Source organism: Panulirus ornatus, chromosome 14 (assembly GCF_036320965.1).
Source record: "Panulirus ornatus isolate Po-2019 chromosome 14, ASM3632096v1, whole genome shotgun sequence".
Lineage (NCBI taxonomy): Eukaryota > Metazoa > Arthropoda > Malacostraca > Decapoda > Palinuridae > Panulirus > Panulirus ornatus.
The window spans coordinates 16936522-16963453 of NC_092237.1; the positions used below are offsets into that span (position 1 = coordinate 16936522).

Here is a 26932-nt window from a genome sequence, read left to right on the forward strand (position 1 = left end):
AACAATATGTATGATGAAAGCAAAGCTGCTGATATCATTTATATTAATCTTCATACATATAGCTTTCATTTAAGCACTGCATCAGAGATTTCTAGCAGGAATGAACTTTACTTCAGTGGTGAGGAAATTGGTTAATTGGCTGTAAACGGAGTATGGATGAACCGTTGAGTTTCAGATTTGGGTTAGATGTGACAAGTGGCGTGCTGCAGGGATCAGAACTGATTCCTCTTCTGATATGTATCACTACCATTGATAATGAGCTATACTGTGAGATATCAAAATTCATACACTACACAATGATGGGAAATAAAGCTACGGTAGACACTGAACGTCTACAGTAGCGACGTCGACATGGGGATGGCCTGGTCTCGCAAGTGGCAAATGGATTTCAGTATCACCAAGAGCACACACTGGCAGGAGACACTATATGAAAAACTCCCGTATGAACTTTGTTGATCTACAAACATGAATTAGAAAAATAGGTGTAACATCCTCTGATGACGCAATGTCTTGGCTTTATAGGCAGAACATCCGAACTGGTCTAAAAGCTTATCTTTGTTCTCTTCATATTACTGTTACGTCCCCACCTTGAATATTGTGTTCAGTTTTGGTCACACTACATGTAAGAAGACAAAGACACAGTGGGAAGAGTGCAGCGATCAGCTGCCAGGATGATTCCCGGATTAAGAAATAGATCCTTTGAGAGCACACGAGACGGCTTAAGCTAATGCAGCCAAGAATCGACCTGGTGAAGTAAAGATGACTTGATTCTAGCAGGCATAAATGATCAAAGGCTTTATTAAAAACCTCGGCCTAAGCAGTTATCTAAGGATAGAACAATTTCATTTCAATCTCAGTAATGTATATAAACTCGCAGGCAAATGTTTTTTTTTTGGAATGAGTCGAATTACTTTTTTTTTTAACATCTAGAATGATTTGCAAATAACAGAAGTTGAAAGCAGCACTATAGATAGAAGCCAAACAAATATCTTACAAGCATTTAGCTTTAAGTTCATGCGTGGTATTATCTACGCCTCTACAGATGTAAAGTTCTCAAAAATTTCTTATGTCTTCTGTCGTCACAAACAGTTTATATTCCTTTGCATACAGAGCCGAGAAGTTGAACTCTTATCCTGAAAATATCAACCTTTGTGATTCCTCCAGCGCAATCCCCAGGGGTCAGCTAACCACTGCTGCTCCCGTCCATGTGTACCCGGCGTGGCAGGACCCAAGGGCCAGCTGACCCCACATCTGTGGTCCATGTTTTCCCTGCGCGGCAAGAAGCCACCCCTGACCCAAGTGTAAACACTGGATCAGCTGGCGCCCACTACAGCACGTCGCCGCTCCCCCTCATTCCTCCAGGGAGGCTTCTTTTTATCACAGGGGGAACGCGACCCTCGTAGGCAGAAGGTTTTTTTTTTGTTTCAGATATGCTGTACTGGCGGAGGTTCTTCTAATCATTCAGGATCCTTCCACTTAGTATAGCTAGAGTGGCAGTCCTAGGCGGGACAAGAACGTAAGTCGGGACAAGAACGTTAGTAGGGACAAAAACGTTAGTTACGTTAACTTTCAATGCGTTCAATCTAGATGGTTAGATCCGCGACCAAGAGACTCTCTTTGCTCCTGGGGGGTGTCCACAGCGACAGGGAATCTCCGGCAAGTCCCTATCCTCAAGCCAGGGGTCAACATTCCCCAAGAAATCACCTCATCAGATAACCTGCCTCTGGCTCCCATCAAAGCTACGACTTGCAGAGCTCTTCCGCATATCATCACCGAGGCTTCTACAAACCTCACCACAGTCGATATCATCCGAACCCTTTAAAGCACTGCTGTCTTGCCTCCGGACACGTTCACTTTTCTGCCTCAACTACAGGTGGCTGAAAACCTAATCTGCATTCCCTACCATTGGAAGAATTTTCCTGAACATCCTCACGAGCTCTGCAACAATAGAGCCCCAGTGAGCGGGACGATATAAGACGACACTAGCAGCCAAAGTTGTCACCACGCCTTAGGCTCTTCGAGAGATGCACAGACCACGAGCACTCAACGAAAACATTGTCCTCCTTCCACTAAACCTTCAACTCTCAGAGACTTAGAGTTTGGGATGGTATGTTTTTTCCTTTCATCAAGGTCTGGAAGAAGGAATCTTGGGCGTAAGACCGAAGTGTATGAAGAGTAAGGTCAACTCCACCCTGAGTCCAGCCACTAAGAGCTTTCTGAACGAACTTAACCAAATACATGATTCTTTTTTCCTGACCATAAGATTCCACCGCCTCTCAAGTTCCTGTCTTTAGGTGCTTGCCTCTGCGTACAGGATGAATGTTGGCGTCGAACCCAATGCCATCGGGATCACCTTTCGTCTTCTGGTTGCCAAGGGCGGCTGCTAAAAGTATCAGCAGTGAGGCAGCCTCCTTACTGAGATCAAGGAAACTTGCATGAGTCAAGCATTCCTCTGGGCTGGAAGCATCAGACCATGCAGGCGCTACCCTACTTTCGCAACCCCCGTCCAGGATCGACCTTTGGTGATATTACACTTCCAGAAGGCTTCCAGACTTGAAGGAAGAGACTCTATCATTAGGGAAGTTCATCAATATATTCTGTACTGCTTTCCTTATTGTTCATATGTGGTACAGCGCATCATCGACTCTGCTTTTTGGTGAATCTGATATCGATTTAACTGAGGGGATCAAACAGAGTGGCTACCTTGCCCCTCCTTTGTTCCTCTTAGCCTCGGAAAGCAATCATAGATTGTCTAGTGATCTGAATATTTGGTTCTCGGATGGTAGCACCCTGGCAGGCACTGCAGAATCCTCTTCAGCTGACTTCGCTGTTGCAGATGAGCTTGGGGAATCGCGGGATCTCTCCATTAATCTCTCCAAATACGAGATCGTCATCTCCATCCCAGAGAATGCTGACAGATTATATCTGCAGTGTTGCCAAAAGCTCGACGTATGAACCGGGAAAATAGCATTCTGCCTTGGGAGCCCTCGAATAGCAAGGACATCGATGTCAGTGTGGATAAAAAACTAGAAGACATGAAGTGATATGACGGTAGATTCAGTACCACAGACGCCCATGACTTCCTCTATCTCCTTACAGGATAATGAACCTTAAGGAGATTGAACTACATTCTCATGGCTTCATAACCTCTCAGGCAGTGACAGACTGAGGCAACATGACTGGCTACTGAAGTCTACATTTTGGAAGAATTTGAACCTTTGTTACGGTTACTCCCGGCGGAAAGAGAGATCAGCAACCTTCCCTGCCAGGCTGGATGTTATTGGTCTCCGCGCTGCTTCCCAGATGGCAATTCCAGCTCTTCTTGCCTCCCACTGCAGCCTCAGCGAAATGGTTATCTGGATTATTGACAGAAGTCCGGAGTAGCTGTGCGGCAGAATATAATCCAGATTTCGTCTCTGCGAATAACTTTCCCGTATCCGTTTCTCTATGCGGACCAGCAAGCAAAGGAAGCTGGGAGAAACATAATGAGGAGAGGACGATGTAGACCAATCTGGAATTTGCTATAATGATACGAGACCAGAACCTCATCGATGTTGGGCTATCAGACCACTCATCCCTTACCCCTCGTTGGGATCCACGTGCTCCCTACACTGGCATAGCCCTTCGCCCTAACCACCTCTTTACCGACTCTGAACACCAGTTCATCTGCTGGAGAGGGTGAATTATCATCATGACCTTCGTGGTTTGAATTGTGAGAGTTCTATTGCTCGGTGCGTCAGGCAGAGTGAGGTCTGCATGATGTCAAGATGTCTTGCTTCCGACGTACTGTCAGGTGGGAGGGATACCCACCCAGCTCCTCAGGCCTGATGGAAGGTGCCCGGCGGTGTAATATTACACGCTGGAACAATGGACAGCTGGGTGGATTGTGTGGGGCTACACACGTGCGTCCACCCTGACAAGGACGTATTTGGAAAAGGGGCTCAGAAAATCAAGATGGTGCCCACAAGCGCCAGGGATAGCAGATGTGAGATAAAAATAAAGCCTTAAAGCCACTGTATTTTCTTATAATTAGTCTGGAGAGGCTAAGACCCTAACTCTTGATGCTTTGAAACACATAAAGAAGAGAGAGAGAGAGAGAGAGAGAGAGAGAGAGAGAGAGAGAGAGAGAGAGAGAGAGAGAGAGAGAGAGAGAGAGAGAGAGAGAGAGAGAGAGAGAGAGAGAGAGAGAGAGAGAGAGAGAGGAGCTTTCTGCTTCAGGGTCTCAGCATAGCTGTCCATGTACCCTTAAGAGTCAGGTTGAGGGCTAGAAAACGTGTTGATATCGGACGAGGAAAAAAGAAAAGAACAAGAAGATTTAGATAAGAAACTGAATAAAAACTATTTACTCTCCTTCCCACGGGAGACGTCGTAATTACGACACACACACACACACACACAAGCTGTATAAGAAGGAAAGAAATATTTCAACTGTGTTTGCGCTACAATCCTCTGCCTGAAATGCCTTGATGAAACGTTGCCTCTCCACTCAGTGTCTGAACCAGGATTCTCGTTCCGTGATACTACGACTTTTCTTCTTTTCCAGATAGCCATAAAAAAAGGAAGGAAACTGTTGTTGTATTATCCAGGAAGTGTTCACGGTAGCTTAAGGTCTGCTGGGGAACGTCTTGCTCTCCCAGATTTCCTTTCTGTTAACTTCTGAAAGAGGTTATGGCTTTGAAAGTTATCTTTACACAGTTGTCTAGTTACGTGAAGGATCTTGCGTTTTCTCCCTCGTTTTCTCTTTTTTTTTTTCCAATTCTTTAGAACTTTATTATCAGGCAAGAGCTAAAAGATAGCCTCCACTCAACCTCCACTCTCTTCCTCTTTTTATCTCATATTTTTCTTTTTTTTATACACATCTAGACACAGGCCACTGCGTCCGGCAAAGACGCAGTGGCCTTCTAATGGATTCTCTGCTCACGTATGACACTACAAAGGATTCCATAATGTTGTGAGGCTGGGATATAGATAGGGTGCCTTCCTCAACTTTTTTTTTCTCCCTGGGCTGGTATCAACAACTTTCCTCGTTCACCAGCTGACAACGGAGAGAGGAAAAAAAGAATATATATATATATATATATATATATATATATATATATATATATATATATATAATCATACAACATACAAAGCTCCAACAGCCAGGATCGAACCTGGGACACCTTGTGCAAGAGGCAGGCATGCTAACCGCTAGGCTATGGGACTGTATAATAGGAAACAACTATTCGAAATACTAAGTACTCGAATACCCTTCGTCTCACAATGGTGAGCAACGGGGTCTATCGGTTGTTTCCGAACAGAACACATAGCCAGCTGATAGCGTTTTAACGAACCTGACTGTACAATGCGGAGTTATATGAATACGAATAAGTGTATATGAACGCGCACCTTCATATGTATATATATATATATATATATATATATATATATATATATATATATATATATATATATATATATATATATATATATATATATATATATATATATATATATATATATATATATATATATATATATATATATATATATATATATATATATTCTCCCTTGGGATAGGGGAGAAAGAATCCTTCCCACGTATTCCCTGCGTGTCGTAGAGGGCGACTAAAAGGGAAGGGAACGGGGGGGCTGGAAATCCTCCCCTCTTGTTTCTTTTTTTTTTTTTCCCCAAGGAAGGAACAGAGAAGGGGGCCAGATGAGGATATTCCCTCAAAGGCCCAGTCCTCTGTTTTTAACGCTACCTCACTAATGCGGGAATTGGTGAATAGTATGAAAGAAAGAAATATATATATATATATATATATATATATATATATATATATATATATATATATATATATATATATATATATATATATATATATATATCCTTTATCCCTGGGGATAGGGGAGAAAGAATACTTCCCACGTATTCCCTGCGTGTCGTAGAAGTCGACTAAAAGGGGAGGGAGCGGGGGGCTGGAAATCCTCCCCTCTCGTTTATTTTTGATTTCCCAAAAGAAGGAACAGAGAACGAGGCCAGGTGAGGACATTCCCTCAGAGGCCCAGTCCTCTGTTCTTAACGCTACCTTGCTAACGCGGGAAATGGCGAATAGTATGAAAGAAAGAAATATATATATATATATATATATATATATATATATATATATATATATGCAAAGGTGAGTAATGTGGCAGTTGAGGGAATAATTGGTATACATGGGGTGTTCAGTGTTGTAAATGGAAATGGTGAAGAGCTTGTAGATTTATGTGCTGAAAAAGGACTGGTGATTGGGAATACCTGGTTTAAAAAGCGAGATATACATAAGTATACGTATGTAAGTAGGAGAGATGGCCAGAGAGCGTTATTGGATTACGTGTTAATTGACAGGCGCGCGAAAGAGAGACTTTTGGATGTTAATGTGCTGAGAGGTGCAACTGGAGGGATGTCTGATCATTATCTTGTGGAGGCTAAGGTGAAGATTTGTATGGGTTTTCAGAAAAGAAGAGTGAATGTTGGGGTGAAGAGGGTGGTGAGAGTAAGTGAGCTTGGGAAGGAGACTTGTGTGAGGAAGTACCAGGAGAGAGTGAGTACAGAATGGAAAAAGGTGAGAACAATGGAAGTAAGGGGAGTGGGGGAGGAATGGGATGTATTTAGGGAATCAGTGATGGATTGCGCAAAAGATGCTTGTGGCATGAGAAGAGTGGGAGGTGGGTTGATTAGAAAGGGTAGTGAGTTGTGGGATGAAGAAGTAAGATTATTAGTGAAAGAGAAGAGAGAGGCATTTGGACGATTTTTGCAGGGAAAAAATGCAATTGAGTGGGAGATGTATAAAAGAAAGAGACAGGAGGTCAAAAAGAAAGGTGCAAGAGGTGAAATGGAGGGCAAATGAGAGTTGGGGTGAGAGAGTATCATTAAATTTTAGGGAGAATAAAAAGATGTTCTGGAAGGAGGTAAATAAAGTGCGTAAGACAAGGGAGCAAATGGGAACTTCAGTGAAGGGCGCAAATGGGGAGGTGATAACAAGTAGTGGTGATGTGAGAAGGAGATGGAGTGAGTGTTTGAAGGTTTGTTGAATGTGTTTGATGATAGAGTGGCAGATATAGGGTGTTTTGGTCGAGGTGGTGTGCAAAGTGAGAGGGTTAGGGAAAATGATTTGGTAAACAGAGAAGAGGTAGTAAAAGCTTTGCGGAAGATGAAAGCCGGCAAGGCAGCAGGTTTGGATGGTATTGCAGTGGAATTTATTAAGAAAGGGGGTGACTGTATTATTGACTGGTTGGTAAGGTTATTTAATGTATGTATGACTCATGGTGAAGTGCCTGAGGATTGGCGGAATGCGTGCATAGTGCCATTGTACAAAGGCAAAGGGGATAAGAGTGAGTGCTCAAATTACAGAGGTATAAGTTTGTTGGGTATTCCTGGTAAATTATATGGGGGGGTATTGATTGAGAGGGTGAAGGCATGTACAGAGCATCAGACTGGGGAAGAGCAGTGTGGTTTCAGAAGTGGTAGAGGATGTGTGGATCAGGTGTTTGCTTTGAAGAATGTATGTGAGAAATACTCAGAAAAGCAAATGGATTTGTATGTAGCATTTATGGATCTGGAGAAGGCATATGATAGAGTTGATAGAGATGCTCTGTGGAAGATATTAAGAATATATGGTGTGGGAGGCAAGTTGTTAGAAGCAGTGAAAAGTTTTTATCGAGGATGTAAGGCATGTGTACGTGTAGGAAGAGAGGAAAGTGATTGGTTCTCAGTGAATGTAGGTTTGTGGCAGGGGTGTATGATGTCTCCATGGTTGTTTAATTTGTTTATGGATGGGGTTGTTAGGGAGGTGAATGCAAGAGTTTTGGAAAGAGGGGCAAGTATGAAGTCTGTTGGGGATGAGAGAGCTTGGGAAGTGAGTCAGTTGTCGTTCGCTGATGATACAGCGCTGGTGGCTGATTCTTGTGAGAAACTGCAGAAGCTGGTGACTAAGTTTGGTAAAGTGTGTGAAAGAAGAAAGCTGAGAGTAAATGTGAATAAGAGTAAGGTTATTAGGTACAGTAGGGTTGAGGGACAAGTCAAATGGGAGGTAAATTTGAATGGAGAAAAACTGGAGGAAGGTAAAGTGTTTTAGATATCTGAGAGTGGATTTGGCAGCGGATGGAACCATGGAAGCGGAAGTGGGGGAGGGGGCGAAAGTTCTGGGAGCGTTGAAGAATGTGTGGAAGTCGAGAACATTATCTCGGAAAGCAAAAATGGGTATGTTTGAAGGAATAGTGGTTCCAACAATCTTTGTATGGTTGCGAGGCGTGGGCTATGGATAGAGTTGTGCGCAGGAGGGTGGATGTGCTGGAAATGAGATGTTTGAGGACAATATGTGGTGTGAAGTGGTTTGATCGAGTAAGTAATAATAGGGTAAGGGATATGTGTGGTAATAAAAAGAGTGTGGTTGAGAGAGCAGAAGAGGGTGTTTTGAAATGGTTTGGTCACATGGAGAGAATGAGTGAGGAAAGATTGACCAAGAGTAAATGCGTCAGAGGTGGACGCAACGAGAGAAGTGGGAGACCAAATCGGAAGTGGAAAGATTGAGTGAAAAAGGTTTTGAGTGATTGGGGCCTGAAATGCAGGAGAGTGAAAGGCATGCAAGGAATAGAGTGAATTGGAACGATGTGGTATACAGGGGTCGACGTGCTGTCAATGGATTGAACCAGGGCGTGTGAAGCGTCTGGGGTAAACCATGGAAAGTTCTGTGGGGCCTGGATGTGGAAAGGGAGCTGTGGTTCCAGTGCATTATACTTGCCAGCTAGAGACTGAGTGTGTACGTATGTGGCCTATGTTGTCTTTTCCTAGCGCTACCTCACGCACATGTGGGGGGAGAGGGTTGTTATTTCATGTGTGGCAGGGTAACGACGGGAATGAATAAGGGTAGACAGTATGGATTATGTACATGTGTATATATGTATATGTATCTGTGTGTATATATAAGTATACGTTGAGATGTATAGGTATATATATTTGCGTGTTTGGACATGTATGTATATGCATGTGTATGTGGATGGGTTGGACCATTCTTTCGTCTGTTTCCTTGCTTTACCTCGCTAACGCGGGAGACAGCGACAAACCAAAATAAAAAAAGAATAAATAAATGATATATGTATATATGTATATTAATTTTCACTGCAGTCAAACTTTGTTGCTATGCAGCATGAATACATAATAACCAGTTGCTTATGGATATATGTATGTGTGTGTTTTTTTTAAATCTAGTGGTGGTATGTGGGTGAAATCCAATGGTTTTCGAGAGACGAAGGGAGTCAGTTAAGCAGATTCCTTTCCCTGAATATATCATACAAACACTAAGGGACACAGGGAGTTTCTTGAAGCATTATCCTGTGTTTATGGAAGGTGCCATATAAGCAGGTGACCGTGTCACCTACTGGAGTAGTATTTGCCGAAGACAGGACGTTGTGAACAAGAGACTAACTCTTCAGTGTTATGTGTATAATGAACTAATTGTGAGTGCTTGATTCAGTTAGTACCAGATGCTTTCCAGACACAAACTTTCTAAACTTGTAAAGTTGATATTAAACAGTTCCACGACCTTCCATCCAAGGGCCCCCTGTAGGCTCCAAGGCCGCGCTACACCCAGTAGCAGGGACAGATGGACTCCTCTTGTAAAGATGTATTCATAGCCATACATGGACATATCCCGTGAAGGTTTCACAGAATACCAGCGTAATGGGACATCATCAGGATCTTCCTGGAGCAGAATATACTTCAAGTGTTCATCAGTCTGTTCAGTTCATGTGGATGATATATAACCTCAGTATCTTGTAAAAAAGAGTTTTCCTAAGTTGATTATAAGTTGTTTTGCCACTAGTACAATAGCCACTTATATATCTTCAAACGGTCATTCGTTAAGTTATGTATTCCCGCTGTTTTCAGTAGGAGTAGTGTCGTATTTTTGATAATATGTGCTTGTAATTCCATGGTATCTGCTTGTTTTCAAGTCAACTCCACTCATCTCTAAGCCGTTTCTTCGCTTCAGTACAACACATAACTCATCACTGATATGATGCTTGTGTATGCTTTGAAAGCCCCTTTTAGTCTCCTCCTCTTCTTTCCCAAACATCACTGGATCCACTAAACACCATCGGTACACTTTTCGTTATGTGTCTCCTTGGCTGACATTACGGTATGGCACGCGCTGCGAAAGGCAGAAGTCAATAATGTCACGCAGGGATTCGGACGTATTAAAGTTGGTCTTGACGACCACCTCAAAGCTGAAGAACCAGAGAGAGAGAGAGAGAGAGAGAGAGAGAGAGAGAGAGAGAGAGAGAGAGAGAGAGAGAGAGAGAGAGAGAGAGAGAGAGAGAGAGAGAGAGATTTAGCAACATGACTGATCTTTCTCTGGAGGAAGTGGCCTTATGTGAAGGGCAACTTTCAAGTCCTACTTAAGTGATCATGAACCTAACCTTTGACCAGGAAAGCATGCTATGACATACTATGCTTTAGGTTGTGTATAACGATTCTGAGACCAGTCACGTTTACTGATCTCAAAACAGGTCACGCTCTATGCTGCAATGGATTATTGATAGAATTTCTGGTAAATGACATGAAACTGCCTATGTAAAATTATACCAGTTGCCCTCAATTCCAAATGCATTATTCAGTATGTCTAAGAATGTCTTCTCTTCAAAACTCTTTTGCATCTATATAGATTTAGAATTCAGGATACTATTATTGTCCTCCGACAGATAACCTCGCCATAGACCAGCAGGTCTTCTCTCATCTGTCCCTCCCTTGTACACCCATGTACTATATCTGTAATCCAGTAGATAACCTCGTCACAGACCATCAGGTCTTCTGTTTTCTGGCTTTCCTATGTAGTTTCATATACTATGACTGTCCTCCAGCAGATAACCTCGGCAGAGACCACCAGGTCCTTTGTTATCTGTCCTTCCCATGCACTACTGCTGTCCTCTGTCAGATAATCTCGCCACAGACCATCAGCTCCTCTGTCATCATATTTTCCCATGTATTCCCAGTTTACTATTGCTGTCCTCCGGCAGATAACCTTGTTACAGATCATTAGGACTCCCGTTACCAGTCCCTCCCTTGAATCCACAATAACACCCTGGCACCACACTGGCCATATGAACCTACATTATTCCCGTTTACCCAGACCAGCACCAGCATTTTGCCCCCACAGTTCCCCTTTAAACCACTGGGAGTGAGTGTGGGAGTGAGGGGTTCTGCCCCTCCTACTCTCCCACACCACAGCTAATCTTGGGTTGTCTGGTGAGCTTACCAGACTCTAAGGTGCGCTGATGTGGAAACCTCGAGGAATGGTGTTCGGTGTGCTCTGGGGGAGGAGGGGCGTATAGAGTGAGAGAGAGAGAGATGGTAGGTTGTAGGTGTAGGACGCGACAGATAGAGTGTAGAAAATAGGTTATGAGAACAAAGGATGGGTTCTAAAATGAGATAAGAGAGAGCAGGACGAATAGAAAACATGATGGGAAAGAAGAACAGATTGAAAATTGAATAAGAGGAACAGAGAATAGGATGGGAGAGAATCAGAGAGAGGAGATACAGGCTAGTAAACACGACGGTGAGGATGGAAGAGGTAAGAGAGAAGAATATAAAAGGAGTTTGTGAACTGGATGAAAATCAGGAAAAATAGAAGAAATCGACGAACGAAAGCAGATGAAGAGAGAGCTAAATAGAAAAAAAAAGAAAGGACAAAAGTGTTAGTGAAAAAAAGAGGAAATTATGGATTCCAATAAGAGGATCTGATATTGTTACTTTGACGAAGAGAAAACTGATTTACCTCACTTATGATACGAAAGAGTCTAGTGAGGCAAGAGAGATTAGCAGGATTGATCGAGGTCGAAGGGAGGATGTGGAAAGAGACAGGTGACGAGAGGCTGGCTATCATCGAGATGGATAAACGAACCAGAAAATTAGGATATTCTGGTGATGGATATCCGGCTACAACCAGGAATGAAACGAGACGATGAAATGGAAAAAGGAAATGGAAGGGACACTGGAATGGCCCTCTGATGTGAGAGGGGCAGCAACTCTCTCACTCCAGGGAAACACTTACAGTCGAGAGGGAGCGGTTCTCTCCCTCGAGGGAGACACTTACACTGGAGGGGATGGTTCTCTCTCGCTCTTAAGAGACACTTACACTAGTAAGTGTCACGTCCAGGTGGCACGCTTATTCCTCAGAATGTACACACACCTGCTCCCTTACTTACTTGATGGGCCAGCACGAGCTAATTGTATTACTCTAGGGGAATCACATGTATGTATGTTTGTATGTATGTATGTATGTATGTATGTATGTATGTATGTATGTATACATGTATGTATGTATGTATGTATGTATGTATGTATGTATGTATGTATGTATGTATGTATTTATGTGCGTATGTATGTATGTATGCATGTATGTATGCAAGTATATATATATTATATATATATATATATATATATATATATATATATATATATATATATATATATATATATTTTTTTTTTTTTTCATACTATTCGCCATTTCTCCCGCGATAGCGAGGTAGCGTTAAGAACAGAGGACTGGGCCTTGAGGGAATATTCTCACCTGGGCCCCCTTCTCTGTTCCTTCTTTTAGAAAAAAAAAAAAAGAGAGGGGAGGATATCCAGCCCCCCGCTCCCTTCCCTTTTAGTCGCCTTCTACGACACGCAGGGAATACGTGGGAAGTATTCTTTCTCCCCTATCCCCCAGGGATAATATATATATATATATATATATATATATATATATATATATATATATATATATATATATATATATATATATATATATATATATATATATATATATATATATATATATATATATATATATATATATATATACGTATAAAATTGTCTACAGCAGCAGCATAAACTGTGTACAGCACCATAAGAAAATGTCGACAATATCACTATAAGCTACTTACAATGCCACCATTATGCCTCTATAACCTGCTTACAGAGTCACCATAGTGCGTCCACAATGTCGCTATAAACTGCCTCCAGTGTCACCATAAGGCTCCCACAATGCCGCTGTAAATTGCTTACAGTGTCATCATGAGGCATGGCGTCCAGAATGTCACTGTAAACTGCTTCCAGTACCACCATAGTGCGTCCACAATGTCACCATAAACCGCCTCCAGTGTCACCATAAGGCTTCCACAACACCCATATAAACTGCTTCCAATACCACCATAAGGCGTCCACGATAACTCTGTAAACTGTTTACGGTAAAAAATGTAATCTATACACAGTCTATTACTGAAAAAAAAAGAATGCAATCCTTTTTCATATTAAATCTATGACGAAGCAGATGATATCAGAAACGTTCACTGATAATAATATTCGAAGTATCTGCTTTACTAACTTGTTAATCGTATTAACCCCTTACAAATTTGTGGACAAATTAGTGTTTGTGATTACTCTGGATAATTATACCGAGCGCTGGGCAGTCAGATGTTGGATAATTACTGGAATTTGGCGGTGGGGGTGATTCCAGGAACTGGGTGAAGTTGATGGTAGTGGTGGTAGTACTAGGAGGGATTCCAGGAACTGGATGAAGTTGATAGTGGCTGTGGCAGAAGTGGAATGGATTCCAGGAACTGGATGAAGTTTATAGTGGCTGTAGCAGAGGTGGAATGGATTCCAGGAACTGGATGAAGTTGATGGTAGTGGTGGCGGTGGTGGAACGGATTCCAGGAACTGGTTAAAGTTGATGGTAGTGGTGGTAGTACTAGGAGGGATTCCAGGAACTGGATGAAGTTGATAGTGGCTGTGGCAGAGGTGGAATGGATTCCAGGAACTGGATGAAGTGGATAGTGGCTGTGGCAGAGGTGGAATGGATTCCAGGAACTGGGTAAAGTTGATGGCAGTGGTGGAAGAGTTTCCAGGACCTAGGTAAAGCCAGTGGTAGTTGTGGTTAGTGGTATGATTCCAAGAAGTGGATGAAACCGTTGGGGTATTCTTTAGAAACCCAGCCAAAATGAGATATTTATCAGGATGACTGCAACACATCCAAGAAAAACAAGGGAGTATAAGGGAGGCAAGTGTCCTCAGAGAAATTACCATAGATTCAAAGTTCTCTTGTCTAGAGGGATAAGAAGTGAGCGAGTGTGTGGATGAAGGCAGGTGAAATAGCAGGTTCTGCTGCAGTAGAGATGGGAGTGATGACATCATGATTACGTAGGGGGAACGAGTGTAAGGGAATTAAAACACCACAACCCACCTTTCACAGATTTCCTCGACCCTTCCTTATCAGAGGCGAAAGCGATTAAAGCGGATTACGGAAGATTTCTCTAATCCCGGCTTCCATTCATAGAATTTTGGTGTGATTAAAAGATCTGGAGAAAGTCTGAGCTCCTGGCGAGTTAAAGTTTCTTTGAAATTGTGGTGGTTTATCACGACGAGCCATAGAGTCTTTGTGGGATTCGGGTGGACAGGAAAAATAGTTTTGATTTCCCTATTTGAGGGAAGACAGTAGAAGACGAATATTAGACAGAGTATCTCGAATAATAACAGGTATTAAAAGAAAGAAATATAAGAGGGAAAAGACTAAGGAGAAAGAGGAAGAACAAAAGAGAATGATAATAAACAGCAAACAATATATGTGTTTAGAGAAGGAAGGGAATAGGAGAGAGGTAAAGAAGAGAAGATAGAACATGAGGATGATAGGAGAGAAAGCATGATAGAAACGGATGGGAGGAAAGGTAGATAAGAATAGGCAGAAGACATGTAATGATAGAAGGAGGGAATGAAGGTGTACAATATATGGTAAGGGAGGAGTACAAGAGAATGGGAATTAAAGAGGAAAGGTACTGGTGAAAAAGGTGATGAGAGAGGGACTCTTGTGAGCAATGAGTGGGGTAGTATGGGTATGAAAGCGTGGAAAAAGGTATTTCTTTTGTGAAAATTGGGAAGACTTAATAGAATGAGAGAGTTTAATGGAAAAAAATGGGAAGAGATTGCTAGAATATGGGACGTGGAAACAGGTCCTCTTCTTACACATTCATTCACTTTGTCAACCTTTCCTCACTCATCCTCTCCGTAAATCCAAATTATTTCACTTTCAACCAATCCATCCTCCTCCGCACAGCATTTTATGTATATATATATATATATATATATATATATATATATATATATATATATATATATATATATATATACATATAGTGTGTGTGTGTGTGTGTGTGTGTGTGTGTGTGTGTGTGTGTGTGTGTGTGTAAAGCAGGTTATACCACCCTACTAAAATTCTATTGCATACATCAGGAACCAAAAACCCACTGTGGTGGTGGCGTGGTTAAAAATTTTCACTCGCCCATAAATCAAATATTCCCAAAATCTTGCAGAGATATTGCTTCCAGATCGTCACATAAATAAAGACAAATGACCCTCATTCAGGCCAGGGGAGACTGATGACGTAAAACTGATGACGTAAAATTCTGGTTATGACGTAATACACGTCACTTGCGAGTAGTGGCGTAAATTTCCTCCTCCTCTTCCTCCTCCCTTGTCTTATGATCTGCAGGGATAGCTCCTCGCTCTCGCCAATGTGATACTTTGAGTTTTGCAGTTGATTTGGAGTTTGATATTTTTTTTCTTCTAAGTTGTGAGGACAAGTTGAGGAGGCTGATGCACAGATATTTTTTTGTGATTCATCACTCAATCATTCAGTATATTTGGCTCCATATATACTTAATAACACGCTATGGAAACTTTTAGCAGGTTCAAATACGTCAGTCGTGAGTATTAAGGCTAAGATTTTAAGCATGGATTACACACACACACACACACACACACACACACACACACACACATACGCACACACACATATACATTCACACACACGCACACATACGCACACACACACAATGGCACACACACACATACACACACACACACACACACACACACACACATATTTACAAAATCATAAATGTATATTACTTTTTTCTTTCATATTTGTCCACCGTTTCCAGCGTCAACGAGGTAACGCCAAGAACAGGCGAAGAAAGGCTTCAGTTGCTTATACCCATTTTCTAGCTGTCGTGTGTAATGCACCGAAAATACAGTCCTGAATCTACAGCCACACTCCACAGACCTCTCCTTGGTTTTCCCCGGCCGCTTCAAAAGCCTTGGTTCAGTCCATTGGCAACAAGTCGCCCCTTGTATACCACATCGTTCCAATTTACTCTATCCCTTGTACGAATATAATGCATATGAACGCATTCTTTCACAGAACACATAATGCCCTCCAACAAGGATTCGAACCCATATATATATATATATATATATATATATATATATATATATATATATATATATATATATATATATATATATATATATATATATATATATATATATATATATATATATATATATACTGCATATTGACAGCGATATGCAGTAGTCATGCCCATCTTGGATGATTGAAAAAACAAAGAATAGAGGGCTTATAAAAGAAACTCCCTTAAGATTCTCAAGTGTTTGTTGAACTTATTCTTAAAGATCACAAGAAAATACAGTATGACAAAAAGACGAATGAAAGAAGCGAATTCCATGGCCTCACTTGTGGTGCATGGGAAGGAGGTATCTCTAACGGTTAATCATCGTGTGGCTAATCTCCTCACAGAACCAGTGGGAAGCGGCAGCCGCCCACCTGCCGCGGCCTTGGGATATTTGTGGTTGGGACTCGCGTAGAGAGCTTACAAGGAGGCAGTGGGCAGAAGCAATACCTGGTAGAAAAGAAAGAGGGGTAGCAACGTCAAGGAGCGGGGGGAAAGGATGGTGGGATAGAAGCGATAATGGAAGAGTGTATGTGACAGAAGGCACACACACTTTCCAAGCCATCTTTCCACTATATATGTATTAGGTAATCATGATATTTCACACGGGTATGTATACCTTTATACATGAGAATTGACTTTGTAGTCAAAGTTATTCGGAAATCGAATGCCATTAGCTCTCTGGGGCACTTCCATATATATGCATATATGGAATATGAATATAAGCATTCATGCTATTCAGTGAGAACATAAAATCTCAAAGCAATCACAGAGATTATCATTCATGGAAGTAATACTTGATGAACATTAATGTAATGAAGCATAATAGGTGGAGAAAATGTTTTGTGGATAAACTTTCTTTCCTGTTCTTCTGAAGAAGACGAAGTAGAAGAAGACGAAGAAGAAGGATGGTGATGATGAGGAGGAGGAGAAGGAGGAGAAGGAGGAGAAGGAGGAGGAGGAGGAGGAGGAGGAGAAGAAGAAGAAGAAGAGGTATTTGTCAGTAACTTTACCTTTTGTTGATGGCTGCTTGTTAATCCATAGTTTGATTCGGTGGCCAAGTTCTTGAAGAGAATAGTCGTGTTGGTGACGATGTGGTGTTGATGATGATGATGATGATGATGATGGTGATGATGATGATGATGGCTGTGGTGACGGAGGTGGTGGAGAGGGTGTTCTCAATTGACTCAGGCCTGAGAGGAGAGAAGAGGAGCCAAGCTCTGTCATCTGGCACTGTATCAGGAGGGTGTAGCCCACACAAGTTTGTTTTGAGATTAAGTTGTGATCTGCATCCTATCTTGATGGGACTTAACACTATCTATATAACTTTGCTCAGGGAGGGAGTTATAATCTGTTGGTTACAGTGAGGGAGTTGGCTATAATTCATAGGAAAAGTTTGGTGAGGAAGGGAGTTAAAATTTGTTGGTTACGCTGATAGAGTTGGCTATAATTCATACGAAAATTTCATAAGTTTGTTGAATCAGAAAACTTAGGATATCAATGTAGCTAGTCCTAGACAGGGACCTGGGGGGTTCATGCCTGAATTCCCCTGATTGATTGGGATTGGAGGTCCCAATTCTTCAATAAGGATTCTCACGAAAGGGGTATTACTGTATTCACATGATCCGCTACAAGTAAGTGTGAACAGAGAACATGATTTTAGACATAAAAAACATATAGCCTTTCATCAAGATATGATGAAAGCAAATTAAACTGTCATGATCATAAATTACGGCTAAGATTGCAGTGAGATTATGATGAAAATACATGGAGGCGACTGATGTTAGAAGATACACTGAATGCGTAAAATAGCCAATGAATGGGAGGCTCTCATGTGCGTGTGTGTGTATGTGTGTGTGTGTGTGTGTGTGTGTGTGTGTGTGTGTGTGTGTGTGTGTGTGTGTGTGTGTGTGTGTGTGTGTGTGTATGATTACTGTTTGTGTGTGTTACGGGGAGAGAGTTTTACACTCGTATTACCTCGTCTCTTACCCTTGTATATATGCAGCATGCCTTTGCTTTTCTGTATATTGGCACACCACACACACACACACACACACACACACACACACACACACACACACACACACACACACACACACACACACAGTATCCTGTGCTAGGTACCTATTCTGAGGACCATCGCCTGGGGATGGATGAAAAGCTGGGTGGACTGTGGACCAGGTGCCGCGACTAGGATTCGAACATATGCGGGTTTGATCTCAAGCATGCGCGACAGTCCGTGGATTGCTATATCTTGACTTTTAACAATCAGAACTCGTCCAGACAGATATAGGAACACTCATTAGTGTGTGTATGTGTGTGTGTGTGTGTGTGTGTGTGTGTGTGTGTGTGTGTGTGTGTGTGTGTGTGTGTGTAGAGGGAGAGGGCACAAGTGTGAAATACGTGTGTGCTGTGTACGCGTATGTATGCCCATATCTACATCCAGGTGAAGCCACGACATCCAGTTAGAATGTCGGTTGAATTCCCCTGCATCATCTTATCTCTCAGTCGGGAGGTTCACAGAATGGAATAGCAAGTTGATGTGTGCATGAAAGGGTAGAATCCCCTAAGTGGGTGTTGGGATCTCGGGAGAAGGGCAAGATCCCCTGGGTGCTGGGGTAGCCAAAACTAACCAAGATGCATCCCCTGGGAGAGAAAATGGGACTCTAAGAGAAATCCAGATCCCCTTGATGAGAGCTTGGGACCTAAGAGACACCAAGATCCCTTTGGACGCTGGGGGACCCCAAGTCATCCTAGGCCCTTTAGCTTACTACACTCGCGACACGCGTGTATAAGTGGAGACAAGGTAGGTGGGGGGGACCTCCGTCTCACTCCTACTCAGCTTACACTTGAACCACTTCACGAGGGAATGAGGCAGAGTGGAGAGAAGGGCAAAAGACGAGTGGGTTTATACTTTTACGTTTTATCCTGGCTGAGGCTGGAGCGAGACAGGGAGAGGAGAAGGGCACACGCGGGGAAAGCATGCGAATGGCTTCGTATTCCTCCATTTCAGCTTCCCCGTTCACCGTACGCACTCAGGGGGAAGAAGACCTCATTTGGGAGACGGGGGAGAGAAGACGCGGGTGTGTGCAGCGCAGGAGGTAAGAAGACGTAGGAGAAGACTAGAGAGGGTGGATAGGAATAGGATGGGAGGCGGTAGGGGAGAGAGAAGGAGTCATGGACCAGACGACGACAAATGGGAAAGGGATAGAAAGACCAACGGGCGGAGAAGAATGGGAAGAGGGAGAAGAAAGTTTCTCAAAAAAAAAAAAAAAGATCCGAAGGAGAGTGATGTGGACCTTAGAAGGGAAGAGGATCAGGGAAGAAATTAGAATGTGGGATAAATAGGAATATGAGGGCGGGATAGATGGAAAAGATAAAGGAATAGTTAGAAGGAGAACAAAAGATCTGTGGTACAGCTCGTCCTCGTCACCTCACACTACAGCAACACTAGTCATGCCTCAACTCTCGCCCACTCTCTCCACAGTTGCTTATCTTGATTTCCCCAGTGGCTTATATATCCCCCTGCTGATATTCCCTTATCTTTTCAAGAGCGGAACTAAGAACCACTCAGCTACTACCACTACATAAGTAAGTTTAGAGTTCAAACTACATATTTCTGCATATCCACAAAACTCTTCTGGTTAGAACGAATTTGAGAAAGTAATGCCAGTGGAACGCATACAAAACATGCATAAGAAGTTGGTTAAGAAAATTAAACTTCAAGACCTTGGGTCATGCACAAAGTCATCATGTGTAACCCGTTTATTTACACGTTTCCGATTATTCATATACATATATATATATATATATATATATATATATATATATATATATATATATATATATATATATATATATATATATATATTACACATATAGCTAAGATATGGTACGTCTCAAGAACGTGATTGTATGCAACTGAGAACTTCTCCCATGTCTTGTAACTTTTGAGAAATCTTAAAGAAAATGCGTTAGATAAATCTCAGATTAAAGTGACTGTAAAGGGATAACTATACCAAATGAATGCGATATCTTTTCATGTGTGTAACCCTTAACATGACGACTACCTCATCTCAAACCATCAGGTCTTCTGTTGGCTATCCTTCTCATGCACTTCAATGAACAACTGAAAATCAATTACAGACACGAAAAATCTACGAATTCAAGGGGAAAGAAAAATAAACTCACAGGATCATACTAGTATACAACATCCTTATAAGAAATAGAAAATGATTATCAGAAGTGAAATATAACACTAATATAGTTAGATATGTTCGCAAGAAAGACTGAATGCCTCAGTGACCAAGAGCAGAAGAATAAAGATTCAGCATATGACATAAATTCATGAACAATTGTAAACACAAAGGGTCATGAATATAAGTTACAGTCAGTCAGTGAAACTCTTAGAATAACACAAGAGCGAATTTGTAAAAGGTTACATGAAATAAGTACTAATAACAAGTGTATGTTAAAAGGTTAATAGGCTTGCTGTACAAAGCTTCCCAGGAAAACACACACAAAAATAATCTACGTCACACACAAAGGTACATAGGTGGTATCACATCTTGTGTAACATACGTATATTTTCTCTACATTCATCGCATCTTTTCATTTCATATATAAAGCTTACAGATCATCCTTTACCCTAATCCTATCCCTTCTCAAGTGTCTTTATCTGAAAGCTTTTTCAAAGTGAGGTAAGAAGATTTGGATGGACCAGGTCTCAGGGCTTCAGGTTACTAATCAAAGGCTACAAAAGCTATGCCGTGGTCAGTGGCAGCGATCGAGGTAATCCCAGCAAGAAATAACAAGGGGTTCTTGGACCGCTATACTGTTTATCAACTGACCACGTTCGAGCTCGGTAAGACGCGGGCTGAAGTTTTTAAGCTTTTTCTGCAGTTTTCTGGAGAGGAAGTCCAACATGGGGAAATGATGATGATGAGGAGGAGGAGGGAGAAGGAGGAGCAAGAGGAAGAGGAGGAGGAGGAGGAATAGAGGGTATAGGTAATAAATAAAAAGAGGTTGTGAGGAGAAATAGATAACTGAAGAAGAACGGAGCACAAGGGATAAAATGAACTTAGTAGAATGACTGATAAGAGAGACGAGGGAAAAAACGCATGATAAAGTCCATGAGGGAAGAAATCAATAAACAAGTACTTGGAGGAGTACTTCTTGTGAATATGTATATTTGAACAAGAGGAACGATCTATCTCTTACCGAACCTATTGATTCCTTCTTGACTTCCACACCGAGTTAGCACATTGTTTTCCACAGTGAACAAGAAAATTGATGTAAGCAAGAAGCACGCATCTTGACTTCCGCATCGAAAAAGCCTTTTGACTTTCACACTGAGCAAGTATCTCACTTCCTCACTGGGCAAACATCTTTACTTTCAAACCGCTCAAGCATCTTGACTTCTACAATGAATAGGCATCTTTACATTCAACACTGGGCAGGCATTTTGACTTTCATACTGGGCAAACATCTTTACTTCCACACTGAGCAAGCATCTTGACTTCTGCACTGGGCAAGCATCTTTACGATCACACTGGGTAAGCATCTTGACTTCTACACTGAGCAAGCATCTTGACTGCCACAGCGAGCAGGCACATTGAGACTATACCTTATCTCTGAGCCTTTGTTTAGCCTGTCTCAAACAGGATTCTGAATCAGTCCTATCTCGTCTCTGGTAGGATTCCAGAAGCACTTTCCGGCACATCTCATACTCTAACATGGTCACGCGATAGTATAACGCCCTGCACCTCCTTACCTCACCTCGACTCCTTGCACCCTCCTCTGCTTCGTTATTAAGGGGTGGAGTTTCAAAAAAAAAAAAAAAGACTATCTCTATTAAGCCATTACGATTAAATACCAAACCATCCTCAGCGGGGCACCATTTGCGCTCTTAGAACCTGATGGTAAATGAGGCTGCATAAATGCCACGAAATGCACAGACGAATCTTTGACTGGCTACCATACCTCTGTATGACTTAAGGGAGGAGCTTTCCTGATACTGTCCGCTGCTTCAAGCAGAGAGAGAAATTCGGATACCTGGATTCACGTGAGTTTTGACGCCAGATTGCATTCGGATGCCTGGATATGTGTGAAAATTTGACTCATGTTTGAATTTCTGATACCTGAATCTACGTAAGTTATACCTGAAGATTAACACGAGATAAAGCATGTTGTTTAGTGATTCAAATCATGGATTAACAAAGGATTATTTCTAATCAAGTTTCTTTTTTTCTGTGTAGAACTTTTCCTCATTGTGTCCTGGTTAAACAGCGTTGGTTAACTACTGCCATTGCCACACCTTGCTGGCTCTGTTGCTCTGTTCTGGTGCCGCTGGTGCTGTTGTTGAGGGCCTGTTGATGAAGCTTCTGCTGCTGTTGTTGGGGCTGTTGTTGGTGCAGCTGCTTTTTTTTGGGGGGATGGGGGTTGTTCCTGACGCTGCTGGAGTTGCCAGTACTTGCTGGTGGAGGCGCAAGGTGCCCTCCCCGTTGTACATTTCTGCCGGCGCTGATGAAGCCACGCCACCCAGACATTTATGTGAAATATATTCAAATGAAGAGTGTATCTTGCCTTGGTCTTCTTGGATATTTTTTGCTATTTTCCTTCTCTTTTCATTTTCGCCCTCGACGATGGTCGAGGACGCCGAGGACCTGACGATGGTCGAGACTTGACGATGGTTGAGGAGCTGACGATGGTCGAGAGTTGACGATGGTCGAGGACCTGACGATGGGCGAGACTTGACGATGGTCGAGACTTGACGATGGTCGAAGACCTGACGATGGACGAGAGTTGATGATGGTTGAGGACCTGACGGTGGACGAGAGTTGACGATGGTTGAGGACCTGACGATGGACGAAAGTTGACGATGGTTGAGGACTTGACGATGGCCGAGACTTGGCGGTGGTCGAGACTTGACGATGGTCGAATACTTCATACATTTGTATCTAATATCCACACTCAATGATATTCAGTTCTGTTTCTCTTTCTCACTGACTGATAAACCACAGACCACCTCCACTTCTGTGGCTCAAAATGTTACATAAGAGCATATGCGTATGCGATATAGACTCTAGAATCTGGTGAGAGTGTGGGTGAGTGTGTCAAAGGAGGAGGTTGAAAATAAACGCAAACAAAAGCAAGTTAACGAGATGCAGCAAGTGGATGTGATAGAGATGAGGGTCGGAACATGAGCTTGAATGGAGTGGAACGGAGGAAAGTGGAGTGCTCTTGGTACCTGGGAGTGGACGTGGCAGCAGGTGGAACCATGGGAGCCAAAGTAACCCATAGGGTGGATGGAGAGGCGGCTAAGGTCCTGGGTGCATCAAGGAAGGCATAAAAGGAAGGTCACCGTTAGATAAGGCTGCAGGTATAGCGGCCTCGACACTGCTGTATGAATGCGAGTCTTGGTGGGTGCAATGAAAATGAAACTTGCGAGGACGACGTGTAGTATGAGGTAAGCCCATCATGTAAGGAATGGCAGTGCCTTAGAGAGTTGTGATTATAGGCGCAGTCTGACTGTCAGGGTCGACTAGGGAATGGTGAAATGGTGTAGATGTATTGCGGGGATGAATGAAGAAGAGAGACTGATAAAGGTCCTGCGTCAGGAATAGTGGGAGCAAAATGGAGGAGAAGTGGAAGGAAGAATTGAGTGAATGAGCCGATGGGGAATCGAAGCTTTGGCATTCAAGAGGGCGAGAGATGTGTATGAGATAGAATGAGTTGGAGAGTTATGGTATATAGGACGCGACGTATCATTACTGGGTTTCTGGGCAAATGAAGCATTCAAGGTAACCCGTATACAGTAGTAATCTGTGGTGTGCTTGGTTATCGATGGCAATATCTGGTTTCGGTACATAACACGTGATACTACATATTGGATATGTGTAAATGTTCGTTTGTTCCTGATGATGATGATGATAATGATGATAATTGATGATTGATGATGATGCAGCCTCGCTGATGGTGATTCTCCACTCGCGGTGTGACCTCATACAGACGTAGTCCAGGTATACACACTCGTATAAATCACAAGCATGTAATATACAAGTGATATGTGAGTCTTGGGAGATTATTTCATCACCCTTGTCCCTCTCCTTGCCCAGCTCCCTCCTATATCATGGCTGGCGATACGAACGGAGTTTATCTCACTCTACGTCTTTATCATCTGGAATATGTGTGTGTGTGTGTGTGTGTGTGTGTGTGTGTGTGTGTGTGTGTGTGTGTCCAGCATAGATGTTTCACTTGTGATAAATCTGTTACCACCGCGCTCTCCCCACACAGACAAACACAACGCATCACTGCGCTGTTCAACCTGTGGACTTGGCCAACTTGTTGTGCGCTGCGTGAGACTTATATCGGGCAAAAGCACTCCCAGGGTAGAAATGTAAAGTAAGGTAAGGTAATGTATATATATATATATATATATATATATATATATATATATATATATATATATATATATATATATATATATATATATATATATATATATATATATATATATATATATATATATATATATATATATATATATATATATTCTTTTTCTTTCTTTCAAACTATTCGCCATTTCCCGCATTAGCGAGGTAGCGTTAAGAACAGAGGACTGGGCCTTTGAGGGAATACCCTCACCTGGCCCAATTCTCTGTTCCTTCTTTTGGAAAATTAAAAAAAAACGAGAGGGGAGGATTTCCAGCCCCCCGCTCCCTCCCCTTTTAGTCGCCTTCTACGACACGCAGGGAATACGTGGGAAGTATTCTTTCTCCCCTATCCCAAGGGAATATATATATATATATATATACTATCCCTGGGGATAGGGGAGAAAGAATACTTCCCACGTATTCCCTGCGTGTCGTAGAAGGCGACTAAAAGGGGAGGGAGCGGGTGGCTGGAAATCCTCCCCTCTCTTTTTTTTTTTTTTAATTTTCCAAAAGGAGGAACAGAGAAGGGGGCCAGGTGAGGATATTTCCTCTAAGGCCCAGTCCTCTGTTCTTAGCGCTACCTCGCTAATGCGGGAAATGGCGAATAGTATGAAAGAGAAAGATATATATATATATATATATATATATATATATATATATATATATATATATATATATATATATATATATATATATATATATATATATATATATATATATATATACTTTGTCGCTGTCTCCCGCGTTAGCGAGGTAGCGCAAGGAAACAGACGAAAGAATAGCACAACCCACCCACACACACATGTATATACATACACGTCCACACACGCACATATGCATACCTATGCACCTCAACGTATACATATATATACACACATAGACATATACATATATACACATGTGCGTAATTCATACTGTCTGCCCTTATTCATTCCCGTCGCCACTCCGCCACACATGAAATGAACAACCCCTCTCCCCCCGCATGTGCACGAGGTAGCGCTAGGAAAAGACAACAAAGGCCACATTCGTTCACACTCAGTCTCTAGCTGTCATGTAATAATGCACCGAAGCCACAGCTCCCTTTCCACATCCGGGCCCAAAAAAACTTTCCATGGTTTACCCCAGACGCTTCACATACCCTGGTTTATTCCATTGACAGCACGTCGACCCCAGTATACCACATCGTTCCAGTTCACTCTATTCCTTGCACGCCTTTAACCCTCCTGCATGTTCAGGCCCCGATCACTCAAAATCTTTTTCACCCCATCTTTCCACCTTCAATTTGGTCTCCCACTTCTCCTCGTTCCCTCCACCTCTGACACATATATCCTCTTTGTCAATCTTTCCTCACTCATTCTCTCCATGCGACCAAACCATCTGAAAACACCTTCTTCTGCCCTCCCAAGTACACTCTTTTTATCACCAACATCTCTCTTACCCTATTATTACTTACCTGATCAAACCACCACACACCACAAACTGTCCTCACACATCTCATTTCTAGCACATCCACCCTCCTCCGCACAACTCTATCTATAGCCCACGCCTCGCAACCATATAACGTTGTTGGAACCACCATTCCTTCAAACATACCCATTTTTGCTTTCCAAGATATATATATATATATATATATATATATATATATATATATATATATATATATATATATATATATATATATATATATATATATATAATATTTATATATTCATTTATTTTGCTTTGTTGCTGTCTCCCGCGTTAGCGAGGTAGCGCAAGGAAACAGACGAAAGAATGGCCCAACCCACCCACATACACATGTATATACATACACGTCCACACACGCAAATACACATACCTATACATCTCAATGTATACATATATATACACACACAGACATATACATATATACACATGTACATAATTCATACTGTCTGCCTTTATTTATTCCCATTGCCAACTCGCCACACATGGAATAACAACCCATTCCCCCCTCAGGTGTGCGAGATAGCGCTAGGAAAAGACAACAGAGGCCCCATTCGTTCACATTCAGTCTCTAGCTGTCATGTAATGATGCACCGAAACCACAGCTCCCTTTCCACATCCAGGCCCCACATCCATGGTTTACCCCAGACGCTTCACATGCCCTGGTTCAATCCATTGACAGCGCGTCGACCCCGGTATACCACATCATTCCAATTCAC

At 42.2% G+C, this 26932-nt stretch overlaps 1 protein-coding gene across 5 annotated transcripts in view; it reads right to left on the minus strand.

The window, feature by feature from the left end:
- Window positions 1-26932, minus strand: part of LOC139753333 (glutamate-gated chloride channel-like) — a 258340-nt gene that overhangs the window by 211502 nt on the left and 19906 nt on the right. Inside the window, exon 2 of one of the 5 annotated variants that reach the window (XM_071669680.1) lies at window positions 17328-17507. The exons of the other annotated variants lie outside the window; for them this stretch is intronic. The gene's annotated coding sequence lies outside the window, so the exon portion shown is untranslated. The remainder of the gene's footprint in view (window positions 1-17327; window positions 17508-26932) is intronic. 5 annotated transcript variants of the gene reach the window in all.